The sequence below is a fragment of the Ixodes scapularis genome, unplaced genomic scaffold (genome assembly GCF_016920785.2).
Source record: "Ixodes scapularis isolate PalLabHiFi unplaced genomic scaffold, ASM1692078v2 PGA_scaffold1__304_contigs__length_218370807, whole genome shotgun sequence".
Lineage (NCBI taxonomy): Eukaryota > Metazoa > Arthropoda > Arachnida > Ixodida > Ixodidae > Ixodes > Ixodes scapularis.
The window spans coordinates 196,206,734-196,220,549 of NW_024609846.1; the positions used below are offsets into that span (position 1 = coordinate 196,206,734).

The 13,816-nt window shown below is 48.8% G+C and overlaps 1 non-coding gene across 1 annotated transcript; it reads left to right on the forward strand.

Moving 5' to 3' along the window:
- The first annotated feature begins 20 nt into the window (after positions 1–20).
- LOC120849918 lies at positions 21–212 on the forward strand. Its single transcript, XR_005718020.2, has one exon. It is a non-coding gene; the product is annotated as a U2 spliceosomal RNA (small nuclear RNA).
- The last annotated feature ends 13,604 nt before the right edge of the window (positions 213–13,816 follow it).

The following is a 13,816-nucleotide window of genomic DNA, read 5'->3' on the forward strand; positions in this document are numbered from 1 at the left end:
TTAAAGGACAATTGGGTGTTATCGCTTCTCGGCCTTTTGGCTAAGATCAAAGTGTAGTATCTGTTCTTATCAGCTTAATATCTGATACGGGTCCTATTTGGACCCAAGATATTAATCTTATTTTTGGAATGCGGCGTAGTGCTTGAGGTTTACCTCACCTATGCCACGGGTTGGCCTGGTATTGCACTGCCTCCAGGATCGGCCCACCCCCCTCACGGGGGGAAATATATAAATGCAAAGAAAGAATGAGCCTCTCGTCTGAGTCCCTACTCTGACACCTGGGACCGAACTGCTATCTCTTGCAGAGTGTCCTCTAGAAAATTACTTCTCCACGCTCATTCTCCACCTAAACGTAGGGCTAGGGGTGCGAGGCGGGTGTCGAAATATTTCAGAACTTGTGTTATCTGCAAATTTCAGTGGGGGAAGGGCGGCTGACGGAGGTCTTGAATACATGGAGCTCTCTGGCTTCAGAAGCCAGAAACGGGAAAACTTGGCCCCATAATCCCAGTGAAATTTTCAGAAAATCCAAGGATGTAGAGGGGCTAGAGCGAATACAGGTAGTTATTTATTTATTTTTACATGCTGGTGGCCTGTGGGTCATGGCAAGGAAGAACAACATTTACCAAATTGATACAGTTGATACCTCCAATAAAAACTGAGCAATACCATATTTACAAAGTTTTATTGGTGCTAATTACATAGATACAGGGTTTCCATCGGTGATTGCTTAATTTTGGTATAATTAATAGTTAGAGGAAAAAAAGGGGTAATAGAAAAAAGAGTTATGTGAGGAGAAAGGCAGGTGAGGGTGTTGCGGGTTGAGGTCACTTCCCCCCAACATGTGCCACATAAATGTCTCTTGACTTGGCAATTGTCTCACTCACTATTAGCTTTTTCATCAGCCGCAAGTATGAGCGGCTGCACACTCGGCGCAGGATTTTGTCGTTGTCCGGGTCCCAGGCGCCGAGCGCCCCCACAACCACGGCCTCCACCGTGACTCGTTGGAAGCGTCGCCGAAGGAGCTCCCGGACAGGCGCATATTTCTCAATTTTCTTCGCCCTCGCCTCTTGCATGGCCACCCGTCTGTTTTCGAATGGGCAGCAGACATCAAGGACTATGGCCTCCTCCCCTCTTACCAACACGAGGTCGGGTCGCAAGCCTGTGTCTCCCACCGACTGGTCTTCGTGGGTGGCTGTGAAGCGGCTCGTAGCTGCGGCCTTGATTCGTCGCACAATCTTGTTATGGCGCTCGGTGATGTCACGGCTTCGGGGCATGCAATGGCAGAGGACATGCGGCAGTGTTAGCCGCATGTCCTGCACCGTTGGTCCACTGCTGCAGCCCAGGGTCGAGCACCGTTGAGGGGTAGGAGGTTCAGTCGCGCCCGATGGATGAATCGCCAGTCTGCAAATCGTGTGAACTGACCGGATCGGATGAAGTGTGAGCTGGTCCGGTCAGCTGCTACGCATTCCATTGCCTTGCCCTGGCTTGGCTTCTGTTGGAGGGCTGCGTTCTTCTCCGCCATCAGGACCTCCCGCAGTGTGCGAATTACCTTGTGGCGGTGCTTTGGAGACAGCGAGGTCTCCCCGAAGGCGATCCAAGCTCCATCTGGTCGGAGCTCCCAGCTTACCCCAAGCCGGCGAGACGCCTTGCGAGCCTCCGTCCACACCGACTTGAGCTGGGTGGCGGTGGAGCGGAAGTCGCCTTCTTTCTTGTCCGTCAGGTAGGCCTCGATGTATCCTTCGGCAGCTGGTCTTCGAAGTCGCTTTGCGGTGATGTCTGTCACCGCCAGCAATGCCATGCTGCGTATTTCGGGGTCTGGAGAAGACAGCAGCTTGAAGGCCCCATCGATGCGGCAGGCATCACTGATGTCGGCCGCAACAGGTATGCCTACTGCCCCGGCGGCTGCACCTCCGTACAGGTACTCGTTTGATGAGTTGCTCGGGAGGTACAGCGTTCGCTTGAGAAGTGGCCGTAGAGTCTCGTCCAGGCGTCGCCAGTCTTCCTTCCCCAGCGTGCCCGCCCGCATGGCAAAGTTGAGTGCAGGGAAGAGGAAAGTCTTCACCGCATCCAGCCTTTGCCACGGGGCAAGCACCGAGGTCAGAAGGCGCTTGCCGAGGTTGATGGCGTCCCGGATGGTGGCATTGTCGGCCAGTACTCGGTAGCCTACTGGCCGCCCCAGGAAGCTGTGCCCTGCGAAGTCACCGATGGTTGGGATAGGTGACTCATCAATGGTGAACGTGGTCGGCCTCGTGCCCACGGGGTGCTCGCCGGTGAGGTGGATGGTGCGGCACTTTGCAGGGTTCAGCTTGAGCCCCAGCCGACCGGACAAGGCTGCCACGGTGTTTATGCGCTGCTGGAGCATGTCTGGGTCATCAGCCAGTGGGGTGAGGTTGTCGGCATATGCGAGGATGTTGTGACGTCGCTCGCCTCCCTGCACCGCCCGAATTACTGGGTCGAGGACCAGATTGAAGAGGAGCCCACTCAGCGGGCAGCCCTGCCTGATTCCCGCAGCGATGGAGATGGGCTCGGTGGTCCCTTCCTCAGCGGCGACGGTGGTGATGTTGTCTTGGTAAAGGTCTTGCACTATGGAGGCAAATGCCTCCCCAGCACCAGCACCCCACACCGCCTCGATCAGGGCATTGTGTGCGACGGAGCCAAAGGCATTGGCAAAGTCTAGAAAAGCCACACATAGCTGCCCGCCACTTGTTCGGGCCCTGTCAAGGCGCTCCTGTAGCACGAAATTGTGCTCAAAGACCCCGTCGTGTGGGAGGAAGCCCTTCTGGCACCTTGATTGCACTGCCTCCAGGATCGGCCCACCCCCTTCACGGGGGGAAATATATCAATGCAAAGAAAGAATGAGCCTCTCGTCTGAGTCCCTGCTCTGACACCTGGGACCGAACTGCTATCACTTGCAGAGTGTCCTCTAGAAGATTACTTCTCCACGCTCATTCTCCACCTAAACGTAGGGCTAGAGGTGCGAGGCGGGTGTCGAAATATTTCAGAACTTGTGTTATCTGCAAATTTCAGTGGGGTAAGGGCGGCTGACGGAGGTCTCGAATACATGGAGCTCTATGGCTTCAGAAGCCAGAAACAGGAAAAGTTGGCCCCATATTCCCAGTGAAATTTTCAGAAAATCCAACGATGTAGAGGGGCTAGAGCGATATACAAGTAGTTATTTATTTATTTATACATTCTGGTGGCCTGTGGGATACCTCCAATAACAACTGAAGAATACCATATTTACAAAATCCGATCAAAGATTCACGCAAAAGAAAAGCCGACTAAATGCATGTAAAAAGAAAAAAAAAGTGATAATTGGTTTAACAATATCAATATGCTGATTACAATACTCGAAGGCATGTGCCATGTACATTCAAACTGATAACAAAGGGAACAGTATAGAAAGAAAAACTATAATACAACATTAAGTGTACTATGCAATATATACACATTTAACTTCAAAGAACGGGAAACAAGAGAAAATAACAGAGGTGATATGCTTACATTTATAACACAGCAAGGAAGTCTAACAATACCTTCAAATATTGAAATAACATTGTGATTTACAATATGCTCGGGAAGCTTATTCCAATTTTTAATCTTATTTCCAAAACAAGAATTCTTTAAAACATGGATTTAGTCTAGCTGATCACTTGGTCCTGTTCCTAAGATAAATGTCGTGGTTGATCCTTACTTGGCCATGATAAATCAGAAAGAAAGGCTTAAACCGTGAAATTTGTCTCCTAACCGCTAAGGTTCAAGTCCACAAACATTCAACATTTCTGTCTCGGAGGACGTTGATCTGTAATTTGAAGTTATACAATGTGTTGACTTCTTTTGTATTCTCTTGAGCCTATTTATGTCGGTCTTGGTTGTGTGGTCCCAAAACGACCAAAGCATATTCTAGAGTAGGTCGTATTAGAGTTTTCTGTGCTGCAAGTCTTATTTCCTTATTGCTACTTTTAAGCTTATATCTAAGCATGCACAACTTTCTATATGCAGCTGCGCAGATATTTACAATATATGTGACTGCCATTTTATGTTTTGACTTATTGTTATCCCTAGGTACCTGAAAGTTTCTGTTCTTGTCAGTTCTAATAATGATAATAATAATCTTTATTGGCTCAGGAGAGCCGTGGCCCCGGGGAAAGGCAACAGCCCGTACCGTGGAGGCCCGCGGTGCCACATCTGTGATGGTCTGCATTTGCAGTGTGATACTGAATCATATATACATGCTCTGTTCACCAGGCAAAAGCTACCTCTTCCCTGGCTGTCGCCATACTGTACAGGTTAGACCACAAGACACGTAACCGTACCAAATCCTGAGGCTTTTACGCAAAACAGCCAAGATTGGTATTGCAGTGACGTGATTGCTGTGCCAAACTGTGCCAAGGGGCTAAAATATAGGTAATCTGTGCTAATTGCCTGTGCCAAAAGAACAATTTTGGTCGCTTTTCAAAACTGGAGCTAAACAGAGTATCGAAATTGAGCATGTGTGTGTTACGTGGCGGAAGCGGCCGCCCGACACAACGTACCCTCCATGAATTGTCCACCCAGTCTTGCATGGTTTTCCCGCCGCCTTGCGTTTCACGCTTTCGTGGGTCTCATCTCGCATCTTTTTTAAAAATATTTTCAACGATAGACGCTGGTGTGTGTGGACGCTCCGACGCTAGCATGCGAGGTATCAGCCATGCCTTCGTGCTGTCAAACGGAACCACATTTTTGCGCTGCGGGAGTTACTTTGTGAACTGAAGCACTCGCTCCTGAAAGCAACGACCGTGGGAAAACTATATTTGGTCCCAGCCTTCCAGTTACCATGGTCGCGCGACGTCGGGTGTTGCCATCCACTGATAGCGGCAGATATGGCGTTTTCTAAAATTAAACTAAGTATTGCCGCATGTTCATTTACATTTCTGTTCTTGTTTAAATCATACGTTACTACGGAAATCCCTCTAACTCAAAGACTGATGTGCGAATTATTGATTACCTAGGTTTCTCTCCATGGGCTCGCTTTCGAGAGGGACCCCGTTACGTGAAAAGTCTGCCGCAGAAGAAAGTTGGTGAAGAGAAGTAAGCCAAAGCGGGACCCCGTTCCGTGAAAAATCTGACGCAAAAGAAAGTTGATGAAGAGAAGTAAGCCAAAGCAAAGAAATGTCGGGATGCTGAACCTGCACAGCGCGCTTGTTTGTCCCTGGTTCAGTTGTTGCACGAAGCACTCCAAGAACCTTTTTTCTCCCTAGCTGGCTCTTGCATCGATGCGCTCAGGTTTTTTTTTTTTTGTGTGTTAACTTGTACCTTGTTTGCCGGCCTGGCAAGCATGCGCCGCTGGACTGATTCTTATTGTATGCTCAACAGTTACATTTTGCATAAAATTTTGGGAATCAGTAGGCGACGGAGCGGAGTGGCATGGTTTCGGTTTCGATTGAATAGCTGTTGTCTCCGCTTGCGTGACAAAGAACGCGCAACTGCAAGCCTGCCGAAGGTGCCCTTATGTGAATACAAACATGGTTGCACGAAAGAGGCACCAGCCGGGATGCTTGCAATTCATTGTTTCACATTTGCTCACTTTTGATAAAAATCTGGTACGTTGGGAACCAGTAAAACAGTGGCAAGCGGTTTTTTGGAATTGCTCGGCAAATCCTACAGCGCTGTACATCTGCCGGCAATATGAAGGTGAACGCCGGACGCGATAGCACGACTGCCGTGATGCCTCGCTTTCTTATCGCAATATGAAGGTGAACACCAAACCGTTGACCGCTCCGTGCTATCAGCGCCATGACGTGGCTGCCATGGCAGCCATGTCATGACGCTGATAGCACGGAGTGGTCGACGGTGCGGCGTTCACCTTCGTATTGCCGGCGGGTGTATACTTGTGGGATGTCTCAGCAGTAAAAACACAAGCAGCAAGTGCGTCATAACATATCGCATTAGAACCCTACACAACACAGAGTGCCCTTTGTTTGGCTTTGGCCAGTCACATCACTGGTATTGCAATGACTGTAAAAAACATGATAAACTATTTTGCAGTACTGTTAGACACAGAGATCAGTGTCTAGCGCTGATAGAAACCCAAAATTCAGCACCACGGCTGACAACATCTAGTGGAGCCATTGCAAAGCTGTCAGAGTTTTTGTCGTAAAAGCACATTTAGGACTTGAAACAAACGAATTATAACTTACCTTGTTGGTACTGTTATTAAAGGGTCACTGACTAGGTATTTATGCTCGCCGAGGTTTTTAGTTAAACGTGAAATATGAGAGCTCAACTACCCAGAACAGAATTTGCGGATCGAAATTCGGTTTCTTTTCGCCCCCAAACCGTCGATCGAGAACTGGCCGGTTTGAGTCACGCTCACTCTCTTCTTCGTGGTCACAGGCTGTTTTCTAAGATTTAGGCACAACCACCAAATTTAATCACAGTCGTGGGTCATGGAAGGCACATACTCAATATTAAAAATAGAAAAAATATGAAACCCATCTTTTGTGGCTATGAAAAGCTGCAAATACGTTGATTGAAAAAAAGTGACAGGGAACCGGAAGCATTCTGTGCATTCACTGCGTAATTCTCAACATGGCGTTGTATCACGTATTGTAGGACTCGCGGGCTGGACGGCGATGACGACGGGCGTGGGGCCTCTACATAAGAGCTGTCATTTGCGGTACCAGCGAATCTGTCTTCCGTCGAAAGAAAAATTTTGGATCTATCATAAGAATTGGTATTCATCCCGGACAACACGCCTGAACATTAAGCCGATTTGCACGAAGACCTCGGTGAGCTGTCACCCCTTTTCGTGGCTGAAGACAGCTCATGCAAACGTCAAGCGCGAAGTGCGCACTTCGAGTTCAATATGCATGCGTTCGATTTCTTTACTAGGTGCGAATATGGCCAATCTGTGGTGCTGCCCGACTTTGAGCCGGAAGTGCCTGTGCTGAAGGGAAATCGGCAGCAAACTTTCCAACCTACAGTCGACCGGCTGCATTACTACGAAGAGTTCCCCTTGTAGCTCAGTGGAAAGATTTACACTTCACACGGGGTGGACTCAGGTTCGATCCCAAGTGTGTGCATATCCTTTGTTTTATGTTTTTGTCACATTTTGTTATATTGTATTTTTTTTTGTAGAATTATCACTGAAAAATGCATGTGTTGGGGACGAAATGTCGTTGAACTAAATGGTATGGGATTCCTGTTTTGACACTTGCGAACTCAATGTAGTCACTTTCCACAAAATGCTAGGGGCATATAAATCTGGTAGCGTTTGCCTTCCGAGGTGCCCGCATTTGTTATGCCGGAATTGCAGCCGGCCGTTGGTCCTGATCCCGTTGATCTTTCGGAAACTTGTGCAGACTCAGCTGCACTTTCGGATGCAGGACATGTGAGGCAGCTCTTCACGCGACATCTTGGGGGGTATTCGTTTTGGAGCCCATCACGGGAATTCACTTAGGCACTCGCGACCAGACTTGTACACGTCACTGAAAATTAGTAGGGAATTACATTTACAATTACTCAAGACTAAATTGTAATTATTTACAATTACCCTCCAATAAAAGTAAGTGACCTTTACTTCAAAAAGTGATCCGTTACTTTCGTTTCGTTACTTTCAACATCACTGTCCTCAAGTGAGAAACAAAGGGAAGAGGGTTATTCAAGTTCTTATTGTTGCCACCTATTTCATTTATTGCCCCTGAGTATTTTGAACAACAACTGGCTCTCGAAAATCTCGTCGGACATTTTGCGTTATTTCTTACTGAAGATGTCGATTGCTACTCTTAACACCCTTTGAACTGAGGCACTAGATAGGAGTGCCAGATTGTTCATTACAAATGCTTTACGCTCTGCCTTAAGCTTCTTCAGCAAAGCAATGGAAGTACTATTTACCTCGGAAGATAGAGCAAAGCTTCGTCGTTGCAGCTGTTGCCTGATATTCGAGAATTTTTGATAATTTTGATACCTCCGATACCCCCCCCCCCCCCCCCCCCCCCCCCCCCCCCCCGATAATCGTAAATGATAACGACATGATGCACGTGCAAAGACGGCAACGGAGTCTCTGATATCCTTATTGGAGTCATCGGGACGACCTACTAAGACTTCTTATTGTTAAGATTATGAAACTGTAGAATGTTAACTTGATGGTCTAAGAAGTCACCGTTTTTAAAGTAAGAATAAAACAGACTTTATTACGGTTAGATAAGGTTAAAACAATGACACAAAGAGTACATTGAAAGGTCTCCGACGCGAACGTCTTCCATCGGTGCCTGGAAGTTGAGTGTCCTCTTTCACCTTCCCGGCCAACGCCCAGAGCCCGCGGGGGTGGTCGAGGCCCCGCGGCAGCAGTCGCTCAGCGAACGATCGTCCTCCTCTCTTGTCTAAGCACCCCTCCTTGCCAGAGGTATAAACACAGCTGGCCCCCCGTCGGAGTTGCGGTCTCCCCCTCTATGTCCGCTGGGTCGGAACTCATTCACAAAGAAAAATAAGGCGCACTGTTGTATGTTATTTTAACACTCGGCCATACTGGGTTTTAACTGACCTCAGTTTCTGAAGGCCAAAATAAAAGACTACATTACACCGTAAATTGCACACATCACATCACTTCACTTCACACAGACGTATAGTCCTTCAGGTAAGCAGTCGGCTTGCGAGACCTCCCACTTTTTCGTGGCGGTGGTTCATTGGGGTTGTCGTCTTGTTCTTCACCAGAAGAGTCGCTCGAAGTTTCGCCACCTGGCCTCCTCCACAACTTCAGCTGAGTGATGTGGGCCGTGGTCGCGTAGATCCGCTTTTTTGTGCCTTTCACTTCCGACACTCTATACGTGTCGCTTGGAAGGACTTCGGTCACGAAAAGGGGACCCCTAAATCTAGCTTGTGTTTTTGTTGGCTCTCCTGTGCGCTCTGGAGGACAACGCATCTTGACCAGATCTCCAACTTTTAACTTTTGAGCGGCGAAATGGCTCTTGTCAAAGTATTCGCTTGACTTCTCTTGCTTGTGCTGTATAGCCTCTCGGCCCGACTCATGAAGGTTCTCCGGCTGTTCCCATTCTTCATTTTCTCTGTTGAGCCAGCGCAAAAGTCCGTCTTCGACTCGGGGCTGGTAACCATGCAGCATTTTGAATGGGCTGGTGCCTGTCGACGCGTTGTAGGCTGCGTTTAGGTAGCTCTCAACTTCTTTGATCTTGAGATCCCAGTCTTTGTGGTTTGGGTCTTCAACCGTAGTTATTATCATCGGGATTGAGGTCCTATTGACACGTTCGACCTGGCCATTTTGCCCTTGGGTGATGAGCCGAGTTGAGGGTGTGACAGACTCCTTTTTCTTGACGGAAGCTCTTGAACTCGTGCGATGTGAAGCAAGATCCTCGATCCGATATTATGCGATCCGGCAGTCCAAACTCGGTAATAAAGCTCTGCAAGCATCGCAGCACGCTTTTTGTTGAAGTGTCTCGTACAGGGTACAGCTTCACAAACTTGGTCAAGTTGTCGATCAGCACCAAGATCCACTGATTGCGTCTTCCACTTCGAACGAATGGTCCAATGTGGTCGAGTTGCACCACCTCGAATGGCCGTTTTCCTGGAGGGATTGAGTGAAGAAATCCAGGTTTCTTCCCTCCTGGAACTTTGGCGAGGAGGCACTCGAAGCAACCCTGGATGTGCTGTTTTACATAACGTTTCATTTGTGGAAACCAATACAGCTCCTTTATCCTGGCAACAGTTCGATCAACACTGAAGTGTCCTTGCATGTCGTGAAATTTAACGCACAGTGTTTTTCTCATCGCTTTTGGCATGACGAAGAGCAACTTCCATCCGTCCTCTTCGATGCGGAAGAGCTTGCCATCCTTGAGCTTCAGCTCTTTCACTCTTCGTTTTTCTTCCTCTGTCCTTTCTGCCGTCGGTTTTTGCAAAATTCTTGCCAGCCATGCGAATACTGGGTCCGATCGCTGAATCATGATCACTTGATCATCGAGATTCATGGTGACGTAGACATCAACCCGAGAACTCAGTTCGTCCATTGTGTCCGTTGCTGGTCCTTCCGGACTCCTACTCAGGCAGTCGACGTGGGCCATATTTTCTTTTGGCCGGTATCTCACCTCGTATGAGTATTCTTGAGGAAGATCAAACCACCTCGCGATCTGCGGCTTCAGCGTGCGGTGCGTGTTCAGGTACACGGTAGCCTGGCAGTCCGTCACGAGCACGAACGGAATCCCCAAAAGTAAGGCCCTTTGGCGGTCGACGGCCCACACGATTGCCATCAACTCCAACTTCCCAGAGTGGTAGTTCTTCTCAGCATCTGTGGTCTTTTTACTGACGCAAAATACTTGGTGCCATTTCCCATCCACATCCGGCTGCAGCAGCATGCCAGCAAGGCCCTTAACACTTGCATCGGTGTGCAACTCGGTGGGAGCCGCAGGGTCGTACAGCCTCAACACTGGTGACGAGGTTAGTTCCTCCTTCAGCTGCTCGAACACCTCCTGCTGCTCGTCACCCCACACAAAGTCGCTGTTCTAACGAAGCAATCTTGACAGCGGCTCTGCCTTTGTCGCGTAGTGCGCGATGAACCTCCGAAAGAAACTCGTCACCCCAAGAAACTGCCTCACGCTATGCACATCCTCTGGGGGTTTCATGTTCGCGATTGCCTCTGTCTTCTGTTCTCCAGGGAGCAGAAACCCTTCCCGTATCCTGAATCCAAGATATTCGAGCTCTCTTTTTCCGAAGAAACATTTCGGCAGCTTTAGAGTAAGGCCTGCCTCTCTGATGGCGTCCAGCACTTTCTTCAGCTTCTCCAGCATCTTTTCCCAATTCCTTGCAGGAATGAGAATGTCGTCGAAATAGCACATAGCTACATTGTTTCGCAAGGGTCCCAGTACCTGGTTCATCAAACGTTGAAACACGGCTGGGCCATTTTTGAGTCCGAAAACCATCCGCTCAAACTGTCCAGTCTCGTCTGGGGTTATGAATGCTGTCTTAGACTTGGAATCTTCGCTCAGGGGGATCTGAAGATACCCGTTAGCGCAGTCCAGGACGCAGAACAACTTCGCGCCTGCGAGCTGCGCAAGTTGGTCATCGATGTCGGGCAGCGGAAACCTGTCTGGAATTGTCTGGCTGTTGAGCCTGCGGAAGTCTACGACCAACCTGTCCTCTCCGTTCTTCTTTTTCACCAGGAGAACAGGACTAGCATATGGTGAGGACGTCTCCGTTACTAACCCGCAGTCCTTCCACTCCGTAACAATTTCTCGAATTGCGTTTCGCTCTTCCAAGTTAGTGCGATAGGGCTTGCAATGCACAGGGACACTGCCAGGTTTTTCAATGACAGTCATTTCAGTCAAATGGGTACACCCAAGCTTCCCAAGAGAGAGCGCAAAACAGTCTCTGTAATTATTGATCACTACCATCAGCTCTGACACCTCAGCTTCTGCAGCGTCCTGATCAAAGTTCACTTGACCCTCTAAGATCGGTTCCTTTCGATCAGTATCGATGCTTGCCATATGCAGCTCGTCCTCGTCATCCAAGATTTCGGCATGCATAAACATCTGACCTCTCCGAAAATGTCTGTCAGTGGATGAGTCGTTGACGATCGGGACGTTCACCTTTCCGTCTGTCAAGTGGTGCAGACACTCTCCTCCAAGCTCGTCACGAAGAATGATATTGGAATCTCGTTTTTCTTTGGACTGGAGGGTGACCCAGCACACACTTTTCTTGGGAAGTGTGGTCGTCTCACTCACTGTTACGCTGTCTTTCGTTGGTGGCGGGGGCAGCTCGATGTTGCAAAAGGGCAGGTCATTCCTATATCCAATTCGCAGCTCGCTGCCTATTCGTAGATATGCGATGTGGGGCTGCTCCGTCCACGTCCGCCCAACTAGGATGTCTACAGGTTGTACGCTGTCCGGCACGATGAGGACCTCCACCCCCTTACACACAATGTCGTCGATGGAGATGTCAATGAAAGCAGATCCAATTGATTTCATTGCGTACTCGTCGGTGCTTCCGAAGCCATACAGTCCCTTTGATGAGCAGGTAATCTGCAGCTTGCACTTGACCGCTGCAGCATGTCCCATGATACATTCTGAGCTTCCTGGGTCGATCATGGCAGACACCTGTTGAACCCCGTTGATGGTGGCTGTCTTCAGGAACTTTGCTGGATCGTTGTTATTTGGATTCACTACAAAGTTTCCGGTGGGTTTGGCTTTGTCCGGACAGTCCTTAGCTAAATGGCCGTATTTTCCACAGCCATAGCATCTTACTGTGGCAAGGTTTCGTTCCGTGGCGTCACGCTTGGGAGGCGATGCTCCTGGTCTCCTATCAGTGGGTGTAGCGCTGGTCTTATCCACCTGGGTCGTTGCCGAATTAGGTTGGACTCCCTGCCATGCGCTAGCCCATAATCTGGACGAGGGAGGCTTTGCAAGTTGAGCTGAACTCGAAGTTACTCCTTGCGCCCTGTCGGCAGAAGACCTCTGAATCCTCGAACAGCTGACTCTGTCTAATCTTCTTAAATCCGCCAGAAGCTCATCTTCATCCTTGTGCTCTTTTGCTGTTAGTGAGATGCAAGCATCTCTTGATCTCAGTCCAATTAAGACCTGTTCTTTGGCATCTTCAAGGCTGAGATTTAATTCTTTGCACAGTAGCATTTTCTCAAGGAAATATGCGGTGGTGGATTCACTCTTCTGTTGCGCCCGCTCCTGCATTTTTCGCCACTTTTCCGCGGTACTCGTCTGGCCAACAAATGTCTTGTTGAAAGCTAACTTAAAGTCCTCCCAGCCTGCGAGTTCTTTAATCCGAGCTTGTAACCAAAAACGAGCTGGCCCTTTTAAGTGTAGCTTGGCTGTTTCTAGCTTGAAATGATCCGGCCAGCCATGCAACACGGCCATCATGTCAACAGTCTTCAGCCAGCCTCAGGCTTCGTGACTGGACCCTTCACCATCGAAGTCGGCAATTGCTTTGTTGAGATCGGGCATTACGTGAAATGTTTCAGGTTTTCTGTCCATGAGTTCTATCAGCTTTTTGTTTTGATCTAATAAAGCTGCAATGAGTTCTTGGTTCATGTTGCCCTCAGTCATCTTCGACTTTCGGTTTCCTTTTCTCCCGCGATGAACACACAGTTGATCGCTTTAGATGTTAGTAGATTTCACGAAGAAATGTCTAGACGCATTGTCACTAAGACTTGACCTCGACTATACTGCTCCTCACAAAGATAGTAGCAGCGGAGTCAGTTGAAAGTCATGCTTTGCTCACCGTGCCTCGTTGTCGACGCCCTCCGATGTGTCGACGCTCTCCAGTGACATCAGCTTCCAAAAGCACGGTTCCGATGTAAATCCCACTTCTGATTTGTTAACTTGATGGTCCAAGAAGTCACCGTTTTTAAAGTAAGAATAAAACAAAGACTTTATTACGGTTAGATAAGGTTAAAACAATGACACAAAGAGTACATTGAAAGGTTTCCGACGCGAACGTCTTCCATCGGTGCCTGGAAGTTGAGTGTCCTCTTTCACCTTCCTGGCCATAAGCGCCAACTACGGGGGGGCAGTGGGGCTCGTGCCCCCCCCGGCCCCGGCCCGGGATTTTTTTTAAAGAGCTTGGCTTGGGTCTGCGCCCATCGACAGTGGACTGTTGGCCGTCCTGACTGGCAGCTATTTCACAGGGGCCTGTTTATTCCCGCTTCTTACGTCCTTTCAGGCTTTTAAATGGTGGATCTCGGGACAGTGACAGGTCAGACATTCAGTGGAAAATTCCCCTCAGACGGAGTTAGATGCGCGGAATATGTTGTCTGAATGAACAGCTGAAGTGCCCGCTTCAGCTATGACAGGCTAAAAAAAAGTCTTGAAAGCGTCGCGAC